Here is a 20,632-nt window from a genome sequence, read left to right on the forward strand (position 1 = left end):
ACGATGACTTGGGCACCCACAAGCCGTTCCTCGCCCTATGCAGCCACCTGTCCCAAAACATGAGCTACCCCATGGCAGAACAGGGAGACAGGGGCTTGCAGCTGAGCAGGTGCTGCTAGGTCAGGCTTCTCCTGCTGAAGAGGCCCTTTAAGATGCAGCTGGAGCAGTCACTGTAAGATTGTGCCACCCCTAATATAAATTCAACACTCTGTTACACCCCATAGCTTCTTTGTTTAAAGGCTGAATATTGTAGGTAAATAAATACGAGTCAAGAAGAAATGGAAAAACACAGTCACATAATACGCACAAAAACAGGCCCGGTAATCAGCTGCCACGTGTTTCCGAGAGGAGATGCCAGCCTTCTCACATGTTCAGAGTTAAGATCTGACCACATTCATAATCCCTCCTTTTGACAGCACCAAACCTGACCCTTGCTGGGATATTCCCCAAGGGGCCCCCCTCCTATTCCCTTGCTGCCGAGACTCCCGAACCCATCCCAACTGGAGCCCAAGGCGCTGACCCCTCCAAAGGCAGGTGGGCTTCAGGCCCTCCTTTTTCTCCTGAAAGCTCAAAGCTGGGGACCTTTCCTATCTTTCCTGCTTGTAAGATTCTCAAACTAGTACTTAACTTCGTAATTTTTGCATGAGTGCTGCTGCTGGCTTTCTGTATCTGTAACCAAGTGAAGAATGGGGCTGTTACGTGCTGGGTAAGGCACAGGGCCATCACCGGCATTCCTAGGCTCTTAGCAGCTAACAAGAACAGCAGCATATGCTTCTGCTAGTGAGAAAAAAAGAAAGTCTTGTCCATCATCTCTCCTGTCAGAATGACGGAAAACTACGTGCTCAACCTAGGCCAAGGTGCTTCATTCCTAATAAAGGGTGAATTTGTGAGGAAGGGAACTCAAGCTGCCTGCATCTCAGCAGATCCTGGTCATCCTGTGCCATCCTACTGGCCTGCACAGAAAGCCAAACTTCCCAGAGGACCAGCCCACGTCCAGTCCCCCAGGACACCGCATCCACTACCTAAACCTTCCTTCAACGCCACAGGGAGGTGGGAGGAAGAGGCCCCAGCGGCGCCTCACACAGCCTGCTCCTGTCCTCCAGCACAGGAACCCTGTGTCGCCTCTTTTAATCTCCTTCCAGAGGAGCCATGCTCAACAAAACGGAAAGGCCTGCTCGAGCTGACAGGTCAGTAGGATGACTTGATATTGCTGACTGAAAAGCACCCGCGGGTGGTGTCTGGGGGCAGCCGGGCAGTCCGCCAACTGCCGCAGGCTGATCGAGGGCTCTGCGTGAGGGAGCGCGGCACCAAACCAGGCCGACTTTCTATCAGCGTGCCCTGGGAACGCACACTGCCAGGCGGGTCACCGGGGAGATAAACAGCACTTTGCGGGGCCTCACGCAGATCCTTTCTCTAATATAAAGGCTTGACAAAATTGAGCCTTGGGGATGACTAGCAACCTGAACGTAATTTATGTCGCACGACGCTCTCTTAAACCAGGCTGTGATGCATAGAGAAAGAATATTTCCAGGTACTGGAGAGACAGCTATTCCTGTAACTCAGCACTGCCCTCCCACTCCACCGAGGCAGGCGAGCGAGCGGCACGAGGCTTACCCGGAGCGCTCTGAACCCGTGAGTCAGGTCTCCAGAAATCGATAGACCGAAAGGTTGGTAGTAAGGGTGTCAGGGTGGAACGGATGCATGTGGCTAGTTATTGGCCTTCAGACTGCTGAGCCAGCAGAAAATCACACTTTCCAGGCTCTTCCCTGTCACTACAAGGACCGAGAATCTCCTTTTCTGAAAAAGAAAAGAAAATTCGAGATTCTTATCTCATCAAGAGAGAAAATTATGAAGGCAGGGGTTTAAAGAAAACCAGGAAGAGCCTGCAGTGAGGCAGAAACGGTTCTCTAGACCATGGCCACCACCTGAAAGACCTGCTTGTAGCAGCCCCCAAGGCAAGATGCGTGCCGTCCCGGTGTGCCCTCTCCTGACTCCCCCCGTGCAACCCGTACTCGGGCGGTGCAGGAGCCAGCTGCCAGGCGCACAGGGGTCACCGCTTGTCTGCGCTGCACTTGCAGACGTACGGCGGGGTATTTCTGAGCTCGAAAACACAAAGTGGCCACATAGCTGAAAACGTTCAGCTACATCCTGGTGGTCTCAGCGAGCCACACAACGCTCTTAGCGCCTCCCCAGCACTGAGCAGCGAGCGGCTCTGTTGTGTGCTGCTGCTGGAAGCGCTGGTGTCAGCCCCAGGCGGAACGGGCGGCATGCAGCAGGTGCTACCAGCACGCGGTGCTTGGAGGCCGGGGCTGCCTCAACTTCTCTGTCTGTCATACTTTTTTGTTTGTGATGTTGGTGCAGAGAAGTAAGGAAACAGAAGTCCAGGGAGGAAGTGAGTCAGGAAACCTGTACCTCAGCACAGGGGGAAGTGTGACTCAGAGCGCACGGTGCTCGCCGCTCCCCGCTGCCCTGGAGGAGGTGATAAGATTGTGTAATCCCCAAGACAGCTTGCTGCACATCCTAATTCTGCTGATCCTCCCAGGGGAGGGGTGCCTCTGCTGAGTACTGTACATTAGCTGATTTCTTAGAATAAACTGTGACAGCTCCCCGTGAGCTCATCGCGTGGGAGGGGGATGCTGGGCTCCCTGCCCGAGCTGACAGAATGAGGAGCTACACAAAGCACCGAATTTATCAGGAGTGCAGCAAAGACCTGGCAGAAACCTCTCTTTAATCTATTTGTTCTTCTTTCAGAGAGAGAGCATAGGGACCTAAGTGCTTGAAAACCATAGAGGAACTAGCTAAAAAGCAGAGGGAAGGATTTCAGAAAAAGAAAATTTGGGAAGGAAGAGGAGGACAAAGGTAGTGGCAACAGGAGGGGAAGAGACGGTCTGTGTGGTCAGGCAGGCTGGTGAGGGGCAGCCAGGGGGTGAGGCAAATGAGATACCAGGGGGAACAGAGCCCAAACTGGGGGTCAAGCAAGGGAAGCCTGAAAGAGGAACAAGGAGGGCAGAGAGAGGATGGAGAAAAGATCACAGGGAGAGTCACTCAGGAGTGATGAGGAAGGTATATTGAAAACAAAACGTTGCTGGGCCTGAGAGAATAAGGAAAGATGTGCAGTACTGCACTGAGGGAAAGAGGCAGACACCCACTGCATTCTCGGCACCCACCAGAACCACATTTCGCCTTTTGGGTTCTCTGGTCATCGGTGTAAGGGCCCTTCCTGAGAAACAACCAGACCCTAAAGCAGACAGGTGGAACACCACCAAATTGCCCTTTCTGAACCATACGGGATTGTTTCCTTACCACAAGCACAGCCAGAAGCAGTGTCAGCGCTCACATTATCTCCCATCGGGCAGTCAGGCAGCGCTCAGCACCTTGCCTGTGTTTGTACAGCACCCGGTGCAACAGCACCTCGGGACGCTTCTGGAAATTTCTACTGCACAAACAAAGCGTGCATGCCAGCTGAACTTCCAAACTGCCACCCTCTACTCCCCACAGATGGAACCATGCCTACAGAGTTGCTTTTACAAGCAAACTTCAGCTGCTGCAGGTGAGCTGAGAAAAGGCGCTCGCTGTCCCAGCCCGGGCAGGGCTGGAGGGCGTACGCACCAGGAACACTCACGGGCTTTCACAAACACTGTCACAGGGTCAGGAAAGGTCCTGTCCCACCTCACCAATGTCAAAACCCACAAAACAATAAAGAGCAAGGCACAAGTTAGGGAAGTGAAGGCTTGTTTATATAGAAAACTCACTCTGAAGTTTTCATTGTTTTCAGGAGGGACTGCTCTGCTCTTCCCAGGAAAGCTTCACTCTTGGACACAGAGGGTCCGTTCATCTGAAGAAGATCTAAACTGTATTTCAAGCACTGTTTTGGAATCCTAAGCACACACAATATGGCACTCAAAATACCGTAACACTGTTCGACTGCAAATCCATCACGCTATTTGAGTCAGGAGCCAGAAGTGATCACAGCACCAGTTTCAGAGATTTTTACCCCCAACTGAGGGGCAGTGAAGATGCTGGCTGAGACTCAGAAGACCTAAAGCCTACTTCCACTTCTGTCCCAACCTGCTGTCTATCCTGGGGACAAACCACTGCGTGCCCTTGGGCTCTGGGTCCCTTTTCTCCCTTTTTCTGCCTCACTGGTATCAAATGCAAGCTTTCTGGGCGGGCGCTGCTGGACAGTACACGTCTGCAACGTTAAATGCATCCCAGACCGCAAAATGCTAAATGGTTCTGTAATGGAAATAATAATGAGTACTTTAAGTTTCATGGCTGGTTTTCTAGGACAAATGTCACAGCTCATATGACCTAATGTCCCAGGGCTACCGGGCCTGGGGAGAAAAGCTGCGCGTTGGAACTGTGTGCCGGTGAGCAGGCAACTTGATGCTTCTGGTAACAAGAGAGAAACATTTTCATCATAAAACCCAAATCAAGGGAAATAATAACTCCTGTGAAATCTCAAGGCTGCTGGGAAACCAATTTGCTGGAAAGCTTTGCCAGATTTTGTGACTGTTACCACGGGCTCAATGAGACCATGTACTGCACCTCCTTATTTTACTGTGATCAGTCTGTTACTCAGAAAGAGGACAATGATATTGTGTTCCTGTAGCTGTTTATCTGTAAGGCCACAGTGCGAGGGCAGAAACTATCGGTATCACGCTTTCTAATCACGAGTTAGTTATTCTGCCCCCTGCAAACACTCTCCCATCTTAGGGCATGGAACAGGGATGAGGCTCTGTCCAGCAGGGCTTTTGTGACATTCTGCAAGCCTGACTCAGCTGCTGACACCTCCCCACCCACACAGGATGCCTGCACTCTTTTGCAGCGACTCTGGTTTTCCCTTTGAACCTGTGCTAATAGGAAAGCATCAGGTGGAAGGGTCTATTTTTTCTGGTTACTGTTTTTCAAGATGCTGCCTGGCCTAGATCAATTCCAAGAATTGAGGCAGTCAAACAAAGAAACTTTTACAGGCTCATCAGCAGCACGAACATCACTGCTCCGGCAACTTCCCACGCTGTAGCAAGAATTTGCACAAACCAGAACGAGACCACACGCAACAGAAGGGCTGCTCAGCGCCGGCAGAGAACCGCCAGCAGCAGCACCTTCAGCACCTCTGCACACAGCAGAGGCGGCGGGCAGCCCCCGGCACCCCCGTTACGCTTCCCCAGAAAACACGCTCGACTCAGAAAACCTCCCCGCCACTGTTCATCCAGGCACCCCAGCAAACCGCAGCACTTCCACGGCGGTGGTGGGGGAAGGCAGGAGATGGGGTTGTTCACTCAGCTCCCTCCCCAGAGGCCACGCTCTTGGGCAGGACTCGCACACTGCAGCCTCTCCTCTGCTGGACATGAAGCCTGGAACATGAACAGCAGTAAACTCCTTCAGGAACAGGACAGGGCAAAGCACAGGCTTGTAAGATCCCAGTGCTTCAGCCCTTCTTTCTCCATCGTCTGTGCCCAGAGGATCAGCCACTTCCATGAACAAAACATCTCATCAAGTCAGCTCATTACATGCAGCTACCAGCAGCAGCTTACAAACAGTGAATCTGACATCCCAGGTTACCCGAAGCCCCTCTCATTCCCTACTCCTTTGTGTGTGGCTTTGTCTTCTTTCCTGGATGAAGGCACTGAGGAGCTGAAATCAGGAGCCAGACCTCCTCAGAGCTGGACTGAGAAATGAACCTCACCAGTATCAACCTGATGACCTGTGTCAAGTGGAAATTTAGGGCAGTTTTAGGCACAGAGGGAAAGGAAGGCATTTTCTTCCTCTCCTGAATAAGGAAAGCAAAAAACATTGCAGCAGAAGAGCCTCTGAACTGCTCTTTGGCTAACTGCATCCATAGCAATAACAATAGAAATACCTACACCTCTTTATTCTGGTCACCTTAAGCTGTTTTCTGGGTCCCATCAGAGTCATCACAGCCATCAAACTTGGATAAATTTGGCACTGGAGCCATGGCCGTGACAGTCACAGCTGTGAAGTAACAGCTTTGAGTCAGCCTGAAGAAAGAAGCAAATGAGCCAGCATCACCCAGTAGTAGTTTGTGTTCCCAAAGAGCCCTCTGCCTGGGGGCCCCACAGGCATTGACAAACCCCACAGTACCACTGCAATCCCACACGACACAGAGGGGAAACTGAGGCACAGAGAACAGTGCTTGTCCTCAACCATGCAGCAAGAAACAGAAGCCAAATTGCAAGATTATAAACTAAAAGCTCCTCCTCCCTACCCACAACACAAATGCAGACCCCAAGTAAGTGATTTCATTTAACTTAATGGAATTTGCCCTGTGGCACACGGAGTCTTTATGTGCTGCTAGAAGCATGTTATCAAATATGTTGTGCACCAGTACACAGCGCTGTGCTGTAGTTACCCTCTTGTGGTGCACCTTGACCAGGACGATTCGGGGGGAGTCTGGTTGGGAAGCTCTTTGCCCTCTAAAAGGCACTTCCCGAACTAAAGCAGGGCCTGGGGAGGAGCTGGCCACTGGAGCAGCCTGGCCGGCTAACAGCTGCTGTGGCTTCAGCTTTGCGAGGCGAGATTAAAGAAACTGAAGGTGGTCCTAGCATAAATCTATTGGACCTGGGTTACACCGGGGGTACACCTCGCAGATGATGTGACAGTATTTCAGACTGGCTTCCAAGCACCTGACCCCAATGAACGAAGACAGCCTCTGCTCCTTTCCAAACGATCGCAGCATAGCCTCCTCTGGTGCAGCGAGGGTTAATTCAGGCGAGCAAACAAGAGGGATGAAGATCAGCTCATCTTTTCCATTCAGGCAGATCCTGCCACAGAAAATGCTGGTTTCTCGATGCTCGGTGTCTCAGTGACTTCCAGGAACAGTGAGCTAAACTCAGCTGCTCTTCCCAGCACCAGCTGAGGGGGCGGCAGGGGATGGAACACAGCCCTGTTCTTGGAAGGCAGGAAAAAATAAGGCTCTGGCAGAGCTCTGCAAGCTCGCCTCTCTCCCCCTCCCCTCCCCAGAAGCCTCTTTCAGCATCTCTAATTCCTCAGGGTACAGCTGGGTTGGTTTTTCCTTTTATCAAATAAGCGTAAGAGCAACGCACGAAAACTGCAGGCAGTATTCAAGCAGAGAGAGGTTAAATAAATGAAATAAATAAATGATAAGCTCATCTCCACGAGCTCCGATGTGCCCCACCATTTTAGTGCGTGACCTACTGTACTTCCTAACATTTTTGTTAGATAAACACAGAAAGCTACAGAACCATCCAATCCACGGAAACTATTTTTGGCTACTGTATCTTCATGCAATGTGAATTCCAAGGGATGATTGGATATTTGGACCTCTCCCAGCCTGGCTGACTGTGAAGGGAGCAGACAGTAATCTCATTGCTATTCTTCTGTGGAAACAAACATCTTTTAGAGATGACAAGTATCTGGCTTGTAGGTGCAGTACTCTGAATGAGATTCAGGGAACTAGAGCAGTCACCAGCTGCGAGGAATGTGAGGATAGCCTCAAGGCACACAAAAAAGGAAAACAGGAATCAGACCGAGTCGGCTTCACGGTTGCCCACAAGCTGCCCTTGAAATACAAGGCCCTGAGCAGGGAAAAGAGGGAGCAAGCCTCTTGCAAAGTCTGCAGTCAGCACCTCAGCTGGGTGAGAATCTGCACCATCTTTTACCCAGATTTAAGTCAGGCCATGCTGAAAACTCAGCATGCCGGCACCCAGCACCTTGCCCCTAGCAGCCGTGAGCCAGCTCCCCTGCTGGGCAGCGTGGCCAGCGGGCCACCACTGGCCCGGCCGAACGAGTGGTCACCCCAGGACAGGGCCATGGCACGCTGCCACCAAGGCGTTGCAGGAGAAGCTGTTCCTTGAGATACGCAGTAGCTGTGCAGCAGATAAGATCTCTGTCTCCAGTGCAATCAGTCTCTCACCTATTACAAGCATTTTGTGCACTTCAAATGCTGCGGTTTGCTCTTCTGTTTTTTTTTTTTTTTTTTTTTTTTTTTTTTAGTTTTTTAACCTGATGAACAGAAGGAAAATGCAAACCTGCGTGGCTCCACAGGACTCTGAAGTTCCCTGCACGTGCTTAGAAGACAAGCGGACTTATCTTTACCTTCCATAAGCTTCAGGGCTATCAAAGGAACAGGGAACAGCACAGCAAGCAATGCAGAGTCTGCAGCAAACTACAAGTCTGGTTTACAGGTTGTTGAACACCTTCCACTTGCTGGTTTCTAGGTTCTCGGACACCAGCTAAGGGACTTAAGCACCCTGCTGTCCCTTCAGGATTTCTAAACTCCCCCAACATGCCATGCCATTTATCTTTGCTACCCTCAGTTGGGAACATGAAGTGAAAAGTTGGGCACCAGGCTCAATTTTAGCTGTACAAAAGCTGCTACTTGCCCATAAATCAACGTAGATGTGCTGATTTACACTGTGTGAGAAATTGGTTCATTAGCTCTAATTAAACAGAGGCCCAAGCCACACAATTTAAATTTGAACAGTGTTCTTGAACACCCTGTTCAGCCCAGGAACTGGGATTTGCTTGGTGCTTTCCTATATTTAGCATACAGTAATGTAACTGAAGCAACAAAATTAGACTCGCAAATAGACTGGTTTCTCAGTACTTAATCAAGGACCTTTTCCCAGAACTGCCGAGGGCTGAAATTAAAAGAAAGGAATGTGTGGTAATCAGCCCCATGGAGACAGAAGGAAACCACCATGAGTTTTAAGTCCAAACATACATTCTGGCCAGCTGAATGTACCGTTGTTTAAATTAAATGTGGCTTCAGAGTGACCCAGCCCGGGATTGCACAAAACTCTTCAGAAGGCACAGCCTGTGCACAAGGAATTACCGAGCAGATGCAACTCTGATGGTCAATAATTCGCCGTACTCAGCCCCCATCTGTAACAGATGTAGAAAATGATAGGTCTGAAGTACCCCTGCAATAATGCTGACCCGTTTCTGTCCATGGCTCTGGTGACTAGCAATAGGTATAGAGAGTCTGAAAGACAAATCCAGCATACAAACTGCAAAATGCACAAAATGGGCAACGATCAGAGTGTGGCAGCACCAAGCAACAAAGCAAAGAAAGGAGGCAGGAGCCTGCAGCTCTGCTCTTGTTCAAATTCACTTTAATAGGTCTGACAAGATAAACTAGAAGGCTCCCTTTTCCGTCCTTTCCTTAATCTACTTTTTTACTGGGAGGCTGAATAGAAGAATTAAAAAAAGTTCTGTCACTGATTTTCATACTATTAGGATAAACCCCTCTCCTCAGTCTAGCCTAAGAATTGCCAGAGGAGTAAGACAAAGAAAATATTCTCTAGGCAGTAATATAGCCAGACATTTAAGAAGTGTTGAAATACTTCAGAAACTGTCAGAGCTTGCAGCTGATGCTGAATGAAAGCAAGCTTCGTTTTTATGCATTTCTACAACACCAGCACCAAAAGCCTCACAGTGTCGGTTAGGACTTGCACAGACACTGATGAAGTGCTAAGTCAGAAGAAGGTACATATACTTCGGAGCTGCATCTTCTAGCTTTGGCAATCCCCTTGAAGAGCCCAGTTGTGCCTCCCCATCGCTTCTGCTCGCACCATGCAGCGAGCGAATGGAGCAGCCTGCCACACGCAGAGCATGCCCCTAGAAACATTGTCCGAACAGCTTCTGCCAAAAAGTCTTCAGGTTGGGTTTACTTCCCTCAGGCAGAAGCTACTGACTCCTCCTGGCATTTTTTTCCTACATAATGTGGGATCTCTGCTGGAGCTGGACAGATGAGGTAAAAAGGCTGAGAATCCCCCTGCACTGGTTTCATGTACTGCATTCTCCTGCTAGTGTGGGAGGCAGGATGTGAACGCAGGGCAGGGAAGCAGAGAAAATAAGGGAAGAAGTAGGATATGGGAACCACACAACACTAACATAAATCAGGCACTGTGACTTCGGTTTACCCAGAGGCAAGACAGCTGAGAAGGAAGGGCCCGGTTTGCTCCCCTCCCTGCAGTAGAAAAGCTGCCTGGGCTCTGAAGCTGAATCTGGAAATCACTCCCGCTGAGCTCCAGCTATTGAGAATTGATTATGCAAGGCCACATCAGGGAAAGCATGCCCTGTATGGGGCAGATCTTTCTCAATGCAGTTCTACAAAACATTATAACATAATTAAGCTGCCGTTAATATTGATAACTCCATTTTGAATTCTATTTCTAGTTCCATTTCCTCCATTAATCTAATAATTAATACTGCTTTCACATCCTTATTAAAGATATCAGCGTGACAGCAGAAAAAAAAAATCAGGCTGAGAATCTTATTCGTAGTGACTAGTGACTAACATCAAGTGCAAACTGCAAAGAGCTCCAGAGTGCAAAAACCTCCAAGTTAACCTAACAACCCCAAAGCCTCTCTGAGATTCACAGATATGAGCATTTCCTAGAAGAATAATGAGAAGAAATCATTTACTCTTAGATTACAAAACACTCACTGGAGACATAAGTGCATTTGAAAAACACACATCAAATGCAATTCAAGGAAACACACTCCTGGCTCCTACATTTTTAAGAAAAGCCAAGCTGCCTTCCTACAAGGTAATATGAACAAGAAGTGGAATTACCACTTCTGCCGCTGTGGTGAACCCATTCACACTAAGGACAGCAGAGCTGCAGTGGAGGGCACAGGAGAAGCTGTGAGGCACAGCTGGTGGGGAGCTGGGGGACTGCACAGGCCTGTGGATGATAAATATCTTCTATCACACAATTAAACACAGAATCAGTGTGCGAACTAATTTAATGCCTCGCCCTTGGCCCTGCCTTTCCTTCCTCCCCAAAGGCATGCTGCTCCTCCCAGCAGGCTTCTTACCGTGGCGTGCTTTTGCAGCGAGGGGTCCAAGGCACCCCTCTAAGTGGCGCTCAGGTGTTGTTCCTGTGTCTTTGTTTCCTTAGGCAACACCTCACACTTTTATGCTCCCTTGTATTATGCCAGAACAATTTGGGCTTTTGCATTTCATCCAGGCCTCGAACCCTTAGCGGGCGAGCCCCTGTTAGTGCCCCAGTGGAGGCAGAGCCAGCACGCAGACCTTCCTGTAGTTAATCTTGCAAACCTTCTTACTTGGAGCGGGTGCAAAGGTGGGAGACTTCCCTCAGCTCACAGGCACGCCGCCTGTGGAGCATCCAAGCCCTGCAGCTGGACAGTGTCAGGGCAAGCACAAAAGCTCAACGTTGAGCGTACCTTTTCTTTAGCAGGGAGGCTTGATGCTACGCAGCCTCCACACTCCCTTCCTAGCCTGTCAAAAGGGGGATTACCACGTCAGCATTGGCATCACCATTCAGAACATTTTCAAAGGAAACAATTCCTAAGTACGCAGGAGTTCAAGTCACTGCTGGACAGAATATCCAAGTAAACCAGTGAGCTCCCACCTTCCCTTGACTGTTAATCCAAAGCTGATATTGCTCTGGGGGGTGACGGCTCCAAGCCTCAGCAAGCTCCCTTCCCTCTCAACCAGCACCACTTTCTGGCCTTTTTGGACCCAGAGCCTTTTTCCAGAGTCAGCGGCTGCAAGCCAGCTGTTCCTAAAGAAGCAGAAGTGTTGCTCTGTCCTGGAAGAGTCACGAGATGCCTTAAACACAGCAGGTACACTAAGGGATCCTCTCCCCCAGAGCTGGTCCGTTACCCCGCAGAGAAGTAGGGAGCCAGGAAGGAAGCCCTTCACTCCAAACTCTCTACACCATGGCTTTGCTCCAGTCATCCACTTTCCCTTTTGGCATATTGAAACCCCAGCGTCCTACATCTCCCCAGTATTAAAAATTACCACCTGCAAACCACCTATGCTCTTAGCACGTCTGCCAGGCTTTTGCCTGCAAGTTATCTGAACCTGCACTTTCTAAAATGCTTGTTCCTTATCAGTGTTTTATAATATTTTTTCCTTGTGGCCTAATAATTTAGAAATTAATCCTTCTGTGATTCAAGTATATTATTCTGCTGTCATCCAAACACAGATCAGAAATACTTACTAAATGCTTCTACTTAATTTTCATCCTCATTAACAATTGCACCATTTCAATTTCAAAGAGGCATTATACAATTTTCTGTTTCAAGCAGATTGTTTAAATTCTTTATTGTCCTTGAAGATAGCAGCCAAGGATAATTTTACATTTCCCTTTTTATTTCCAGTTTTCTACCCTTCATTTCTAATTTATATTAACTGCTACCCATTCTCCCTCCCCTTCCATGCCGCTTTTACTTTTTTGCTCCTAATGCTGTCTTCACCACTGAACAACGACCAGCTTTTATGCAGACGCCTCTTTCCCGAGGGCACAATCACAGTTTTTCCATATAATGCACTGTTCTTAAAGAAAGTCTAAATCTAGCATTCCTATAAAGCTCTCTCTGAATTCCAATCAAAAAGTCCTTTAACTTTAGATAAATTGTGTGTTATATTACTAGTTGGAAGAGTCTTCTTTTTGTTTAGATTTTCTATAACAAAGGTCACGGTTATGCAGATACAACAACTACCAATCCAGCTCTGAAATCCTTCACTCCCAGATGTGCTGGGTCTGTACAAACGCTACTCTGATTTCTTGAAAGCCACACAAGTCCTTCCACTCTGAAAGGCTGCACCTGCTGATCCCAGGTTCAATAGTTTGTTTTGGTTGTTGCTGTTTTTAACTAAAGAACTAAGTGGAAAATAAGCCCATGTTTAGTGACACTGCAGTCTGACTCTATCAAAACCACGGATGCAGAGAGGTAAGACTTTCCTTCGATGTTTTAATTCATCACACTAACTACAGTATTATGTGTAGCCAAAGATAAAGCACCCAGTCCCCTCTGCACATGGTTCACCTAGATATGCGGGGTGGAAGCTGAGTGTGTTCACTCAACGCACAGAGTGCATCCTGCTGTACGTATGCCCTGCCGTCATTTTCTGTTCACTTCAGGTTCTTTTGGGATGTCATTTGTAGCCTCAAGTTATCAGGACATTACTTTTCTCCAGTTTGGTTGCCTTCATTATCAAAGGTAAGCTTAAAAAGAGAAAAAAGAAAATTGGGAAGAATATTCCACTACTCTACCTTTGGAAGCAAGAATGCCAGGCATATTACCCCATGAGTAGCTTCCTGAAGAGCAAATGAGGATTACTTTAGCACAATGACACCTGAGATCCTGTGGTATTTTGAAGCTGCAGGTGTTTTTTCTTCTGAGGAGCCTGCTTTGCAATGGTTTTTCACTCATATATTGTCCTCAGACCTTGCCACCTGTGCACCAGAGGCTGTTAAGAGATCAGACATCTAATATCTATGATTCTATATCTGGAAAGACCTGGTCTTGCCCTGGCACAAGAGAGATGGACTTTCCTGCTTTATTTCCTGTAATTCTTTCATGCTTTACTAAATGTATTTGCTTTTCTACATTTTCTGAAGATATTTAAATGCCCTCACTGAAATCATCTTTAACTGGGTTGAACACAAGCAAACTGAAAAAGCTCTTATGACCTTTGCATCAAAGTCTGTTTGCTATTTTTATTTCAGTTCTAGGCTGGAGTCAGCTCACCTGTATAGTCCTAACCAAGCTGTTAAAGAACAAAATGGCTCTAGAAAATCAGAAAAGGGCCATCAGCATGACTTATCTTGAAGATTTTTCACTCACCTCTGTCTTTTCCACACACAAATGACATTTCACCCAAACCAGGACTGTTTCAATACTTCAACAATTAATTTCATTCATTACTAACTCAACGCAATTTATGAGGGATATGTTTCTGGCACTCAGTGGTTAGTGTCTCTCAGCAATGGCCTAGCCTCCTAAATTAATCCAGTCTGAAAGGGTCTGTGTAAAACCCTCAGTGCTTTTTATTATTATTATTATTAGAGAACATCTCTCAGCTGGATCCAGCTGTTGCAAGGAAAGAAGTACTCTCCCAAAGTACAGAGATCTCAGTAAGTTTATGAGCACATGTGCCTAGTGGTTCCTAAACAGTGCTACTGCAGTCACTGAAAGATGAACTACCCGGGCCCCAATGCAAATGTCTCTACGAGCACTGCTAAAGCTGTTGGAGATGGGCTTTACTAAATGCAAGCTGAAGCGCCCGTCTTGACTCAGGACAGGGAGCATGGGTCCTGCTGGGGAAGGCTACGGTAGTTGAGGGCTATGGCAATATATGACCAGAAGGTGCACAGAGGAAAGTAGAGACCATTTTCCTACAGGTGTGAGACAGCACATTGCTAGTGACCGCTGCCTCGTGGTCTGCCCTTGACTCCAGCAACGATAACGACGGCTGTTGCTTATACGCGTGGCTGCTATTGCTGCTGCCTGTGCGTTACAGCAACATGAGTCTGGGAACCCCTGGCACAGGTTATAGCCACAGGCTGAATTCCTCTTTGATACCACTTAAGCCAACATGAGTTCTGAGAAAATGTTGCCACATGTTCTCTCCATGACGCACTGCTGAACAAGCAGCTCTTATTTTGTGTTGCCTCCAGTTTAAAAGTGATTTCAGTGTATGGCCCCATACTCAGTGTTTTGCTGCAGGGTGACTTGGAGCTGGATGAATGTGGCAATACCAGTGCCCATGAAGAAAGCTATATGCTCTTCTAGCTGTATATGAAATAATAGTACTCAGGACTGTTCCTAGCTATTGGAAGCTTTCCGTTACAAACACCATGAGGAATGCTTATGTCATTTGGGTCTCTCTTAACCTCTCTTACCTGAGATAAAACAAGTAACCCTGTGCCAAAGCCTTAAAAAACGCAACACCCCCCAAATCTGAGGCTGTGATGACAGCCTGGGTTTAGCAATCAACCACCGCTTAAAGTCAGGTTAGCCAGCTGACACGTTACTTATGACAGATCCTTACTTGCTGTGCTGTTCCTCTGAAAGACTCAAGAGGCTGTTTTCACCACTGGTCCAACCCACCACAAAATCACAAAGCATGTTGCCTTTTCCATCACCTGCCAAGAATTAGTTATAGATCACAGCCATCTCCAGGAATGAAACACTACGGACATTCTGGAATCCTGTGCAATTGCCTGGATTAATAAAAACAGTCTGTGCAGAACTTTTTTCTAGATCCCTGACACTTCAAACAGGAGAAAGGCAACTGGCTTCAGTGCCATGTTAGGCTCCCTTCATTGTGCTGGGCTTCGCAGTTCGTGAGCAGTCACTGAGGAGGTGGTGTGAACATGCTTGCCATAAGGGAACGCCTCTTTGAGAAAATCCAAGAGCTTTTGCCCTTCCTTCTGCAGCATGTCTTATTCTCTTCTGAGAAACTGGGTCTGAAAAACTTCGAGATGTGCTGCAGTCTCCTACTTACCCAAGCTTTTAGGAAGGAGAAGTCAGGGAAAAAAAAGAGCCATTTATGAGAAAAGGTGGGTTTTGTGGGAACTTACTGAGCCACAGCACACAGCCTTTAGGAGACGTGACTATTTCTGCTCTAGCTGTACTTTTAGCTTTCCGCACAGACAGTAACAGTCCTTTCCTCCCTTAAAATTACTTAACGTTAACTGAATTAGTCTCAACTTGAAACATCTAACTTCCAAGAAGAGGAAGTCTCTTTAAGGAGTATTCACTAACTAATCCTGAGAAGTTAGGCTAAAGCCAGAAGGCCCATTTCTTCAGCTCGTCACACAGCAATCCATCCTGTTCACATGGAGCTCTGCAGCCTTGTGAGCTGCAGCTTCTTAACTTTTGTTCGTGACCTATTTATGCCACTGTTTACAAGCTACCCAAGACTGCCTGGCTATTACAGCTTAAATGTATAAACTGCATCCTCAAGTGAACTTTACACTTTCATTTTGGAAATTTACACATGCACACAGAATTTTTTAAATTTTGAGAAACAAAGAGGGGAAACAGATTCACTAAATGTAAATTGATTCTTTTCTCAGGAAAACAACAACAACCAACCAACCAAACAGAAAAGCAGTAATAATCCCAGCCAATCACATATGTATGCTTTTAAAACTCTTTTCAGCTTTCAGTTGGACTTTTTTAACTACTTGTTGGTTGTGTTTGCATGGCTGAAGAGCCAGCAGTTAGCAACAACTGCTGTTCAACTGAAATTATACTATAGTACCAGTATTTTGTGGGTTTTGTGACACTTTGCTGCTGCCTCAAGTTGTCCTGTGCACAGAAATAGTGCTTTGAACGGAACAGCTGCATTTTATCCACAACTCTTTACTTCATTGTCATAACAACAGGAAAAAACTCTGAGGGATGCGTGCTCACTAAACCAGTTATAAAAAACACACACAGAACAAAGCAAGAGACATCAGCCAAAGTCAACTCCTCTGGCACGCAGGGTAAGGGAATGGGAGAGCCTTGGGCATCTCTACCCTCCTGTCCTGTGTGACATCCCCTTATTTTTATGGCACTCCTAGGAGTCCCCTTCCAGCACACCCCAACTCAGAGGGCAGCAGGTGGGGCAGGAGCTGCGAACCCCCTGCACCACATTCAGAACAGTCTCTGCAACCTCCACCAGCCAGAGCTCGCCCCAAGCCTTGTTTCATCGGGTTAGTACCCCAAGGTAACCCTAGGCCTGCTGGGCCCATCAGAATAGAAAAGACATTAAAGAGGCATTCTCACTCCATCACGGCAGGTTTTATGCTGCTATCACGCTGTTATCTGTGCCTATTTCAAGGCCCAGGTTGCACAGAGATCTCCAAGCACGGAAGTGACTTACCCTGAGTGAAGTTCACAGCCCATAGATAATTCTGCCCAGGCCTGCACATCACTTTGGCTCCATTCACACCACTGAAACTGTTTTAAAGAAAGCAAAAAAAAAATAGGTGATCTCACTCTTCAGGAATGTCTTCTTTCAGAGAAAAAACAAACAAACAAACAAAACACTTTTTTTTTTTTTTTTTTTTTTTTTACATTTTCTAATTCTTCACAAGACTAATGAGCAGAAGAGCAATCCCTTTGCAGCCTTTGCTGCCTATATTGACTCAGCCAAAAGCAGACACCTAACTGAAATTCTCAGAACAGGGACTTTAGAGGTAAACGGTGAGAGAAGGACGCATCCAACCTGGATCTGACTAGCACTGTTAGTGCCCAGCCTGCTCTGCTGGAAGACCCAGCGTTTCTCAGGTGCCTAGGCTTACATTCTGTCTCCACCAAATTCCTTCTGCTGTCCCTTCAAGGATCAAATGCAAAGGGCTTGATCTACTTCTCCTGTTAGTCAAAAAATAATAATAAAATAAATACATTATAAATAAATAAATAAATAAATAAATATTTAACCCCCTTTTGACTCCATTCTCCATAGCAGCTGCACACATTTGTAGCAGCTCTTTGCTCACTGCCTGCTTCTGTGTTTCTGTAGAGCTCATAAAGCCTCCTCAGCAGTGGGTATGGAGGACTTGCATTGCAATTTGCTGTGTGATCTGGTAATGGCCACTGCCCCACTCCGAAAGCCAGGACACCCTCCTTGCTTCTTCCTTGAGGAGGAAGCAGTGAAGCCTTGCTCCTGGGCGAGGCAGCAGCTCCCAGCCTTGCAGGACCTCAGGGGGAACCACGAACTGTTGCCACCGACAGTGAGAACCTTGCTGATGAGGCGTGAAGAAGGAAGCACACCGCTTTTGGAACCAGCACCCCCAGCTTTCACTTCCCTCTCATTCTGGCCCTGACCAAATCCTAAGAGGACAAACTGTACTTGGCACCTTCCCAGGCACGGTGAGGAGCAGCCTCCCCCTGCTCGGAGCCGTGGCTGCCGCTGGCTGGCACGCAGACAGGCTGTGCTGCTATCGGGCAGGTACAGTCAGTGCCTTCTGGTCCGTGGCGCCGCTACAAGCCGGGCATTTCTGGCTACCACAAGGCTTCTGTCCGCAGCACGGCTTCCTGAGCCAGCAGAGGGTCTCTGCTGTCTGCTCTCGTGGGGGCTGATCAAGTTCAAAAAAAAGACATTGAGACGTTTCCCCATTCTTACGGCTCCTGTAAGCCTCGTTGTGCAGGACTGCTGGGGCGCTTTGCTTTTCCTCACTCCCCTCTTTCATGCACACCCTGCAGACGTGCCTGATGGTGGAACAGAGCCTCGGGAAACCGCCGCGACGCCAGGCCCACCGACTGCCCAGCTACGGACACCTCTGGGGAAACGTGAGCACGGGGCAGGCGCTGACACACGCTGACACAATGACAGGAGCAGCTCGGCCATGGCTGGATCACTCACCGGGAGCAGCTTCACTCCTGGGCACCCGAGCACGAATGCCGCTGAACACGACGCAGCCTGCAGCACAGAGAGGCCTTTTCCTTGAAAACAAATGTGACGCGAAGTCCTCTCGGTTTTACATCACAGCCCATCTTTCAGGCAACACAATTAAACCACCGCCAAACCAAGCAAGGACTGCGTTCGTGAGTGATGCTGAGTCACAGCACTGCTCACTTAGCACAAGAATGAGTCTGCCCAGGTTTACGGGGCTGCAATATTTAATTTGAACTAAGCAGCTCAGAGGTCCTCATTTCATCACAGCTGTCTGAGATAGATGGGTAGTCCCAGGTTTCAAGCACTAAACAAAACATACTTGTCTCTTAAAACCCAGCAATGCTGTTCAAAGAAACGAAATGGCTGTTTATGTCGCCACTCCACCACCATAGCAGTAAAATCAATAATGTTGCCATACAATCCTTGTTTACTTTCTTCTGCAGCCACTTTTCCTTTCCCAAAGCTGTCAGAACGCCCATTGTCATGCCCCGCTGTAAAGCAAACCACTGTGATCCTTGTACAATTTGTTGTTATTTATAAAGCCGTACTTGAGCATAGTATTACTTTTGTACACTCTCCCTCCTTTTCTGTATCTCTTATTGTATCAGGAAGAATAAAAAGCTCATCTCAGCTATCTAATAAACATAAATGCCCACTGCAAGCCTGAACCAGGCTGAGGAACAGGTATTACACGCAGACAAGCAGAGTGCTGAATGGTCTAAGCAGCAACAGCCATGTTACAGTTAGCACAATGCATAACGCAGTGTTCAAGCTGCAAATCAGAAATAATATACAATCCCAGTTAAAAAAAAAAAAATTACTGTGAAGAATGGCCTTTTTAGTCAAATCAAATGTTTGCAATTTGTGAAAAATAATTTTCTCCCCCAGCATTTTTAGGCACTATGGTTATTTTTCCCATTTCTTATGCTTTTGTATGCCTTTTGTGCTGATACAGTTGGGAAACCAATGATTTCACACATTTTAGCTTAACAGAGGTGGAAACATTATGAAAGGGAATATATTCGCATTTCAGAGAACTCTGCAATTAACTGCAACACCGATATGAATATTAAGCACAACTCTCCACTTCTCCCTTCCTTGCTTGCCTGGGAACAAACAGTGCTAGAATTCGGAATGAATCGATGCGCAGCTACTACAGCCCATTTTTTCAGCACGCGTCACAGCCTCATCATTACCGTCATGCTGATCAGAACTGATCAATTGGCTTCGTTCTTGTGTCACAGGGCCTCTCTGCTACTCTGCCAGTGAGGAAAGGAGGCCAAACAGACAAAACAGTAATTCATGCCCACATTGAGACACCTTCACTCTGCCGGGCGTGTGAAGAAGCACTGCTGCAGAGAGAGCAGTGCCCAAGCTGTTCTGCCTGCTCTCAGGAGGGGACGAGCCCCTGAGTCACTGCTGCCTGGTTCTGAGGGACACCCACACGAAGCAGCACAGCACTCGGCAGCCCTCGCTGGCCAGGGAGGAGGTCACTTGTCACAGGTGTCCCCCAGTCACTGACCCAGCCATTTAAATGCTCCACAGAGCTCATCCATCCCCAACACGGAGCAGGCTCGGCGCAAAGCAGTGGCAGAACCCAACGGACACTTCAGAAATAGAATACTTCCAAATAACTCGGTCATTGGTTTTGTTGTCGCTTCAGAGAATGAAAATAAACAAACCCCAAACTACGTGACACTCCTAAACCTATGCCAGAATATGCTAGAATGTAAATACAGCTCTTGGAGATCCTTGTGCTAGTGTCACTGAAAAGCCCACGGACAGGATGCGAGCAGCTGACTTCAAATAAGATGCCTGCCAGCAGAGAGAGGAGGTTGGAGACAAGCACCCACGTGAGCCAGTATGATCAGAGCAGGTGAGCCTCCAAATCACCCCTCTTTGCAGAGATTTTATTACAGTTGGGCAAGGAACAGGCCGGTCATGAGTCACCTGCCATGAGACACACTGCCATTAACTCCTCCCAGCAGCATCAGCATTTCAGGTGGAAAGTTACAGCCGTGTTGTAGACCAAGGTTGTGTAAGAGGTCGTTCTGTGTGCTGCCTTTCAAATGCTTCCAGCAGGTGTCAATTCGAATGGCACAAGCATGGTGAAGCTCTAAGGACTTCAGAAAAGTGGTCAAAATATGCCTTACGTGGGCTGCACAACAAACGTGTCTCATGCTCCAGCAACAGCAACCCCGAGCAGTGAAACGAAGGGCGAACATCTCACCACCTGCAGGTTCAGCATTGCTCCTCCTGGTCAACAGCAGCACACGAGAATCTGACCGGACGGGACAGCCAGCACTTCGGGCAGCGCAGCTCCCGACACATACAGGTTTCTCTCAGGGCATTGCAGGATGTTAGTTAGCTTCCTCACTCTTCTAGAGATTTCCTGGCACTACTGCCTTGAACACAGACTTCTGCTTCATGCCAGCATTCTGTCCTCCTGTTCCCAGCCTCATCAGCTGCATTTCAATCTAACCGTTGGGCAGC

General features: G+C 47.8%; 1 long non-coding RNA gene across 1 annotated transcript in view; it reads right to left on the bottom strand.

Moving 5' to 3' along the window:
• LOC308200477 overlaps nucleotides 1-17,476 on the bottom strand; it is a 46,279-nt gene extending 28,803 nt beyond the window's left edge. Inside the window, exons 1-2 of the long non-coding RNA XR_013955621.1 lie at nucleotides 17,043-17,476; nucleotides 16,622-16,698 (exon numbers count right to left, since the gene is read on the bottom strand). This is a non-coding gene — a long non-coding RNA (uncharacterized lncRNA). The remainder of the gene's footprint in view (nucleotides 1-16,621; nucleotides 16,699-17,042) is intronic.
• Nucleotides 17,477-20,632: the final 3,156 nt, after the last annotated feature.

Source organism: Anser brachyrhynchus (genome assembly GCF_964034855.1).
Source record: "Anser brachyrhynchus genome assembly, chromosome: 10".
Taxonomy (NCBI): Eukaryota; Metazoa; Chordata; class Aves; order Anseriformes; family Anatidae; genus Anser; species Anser brachyrhynchus.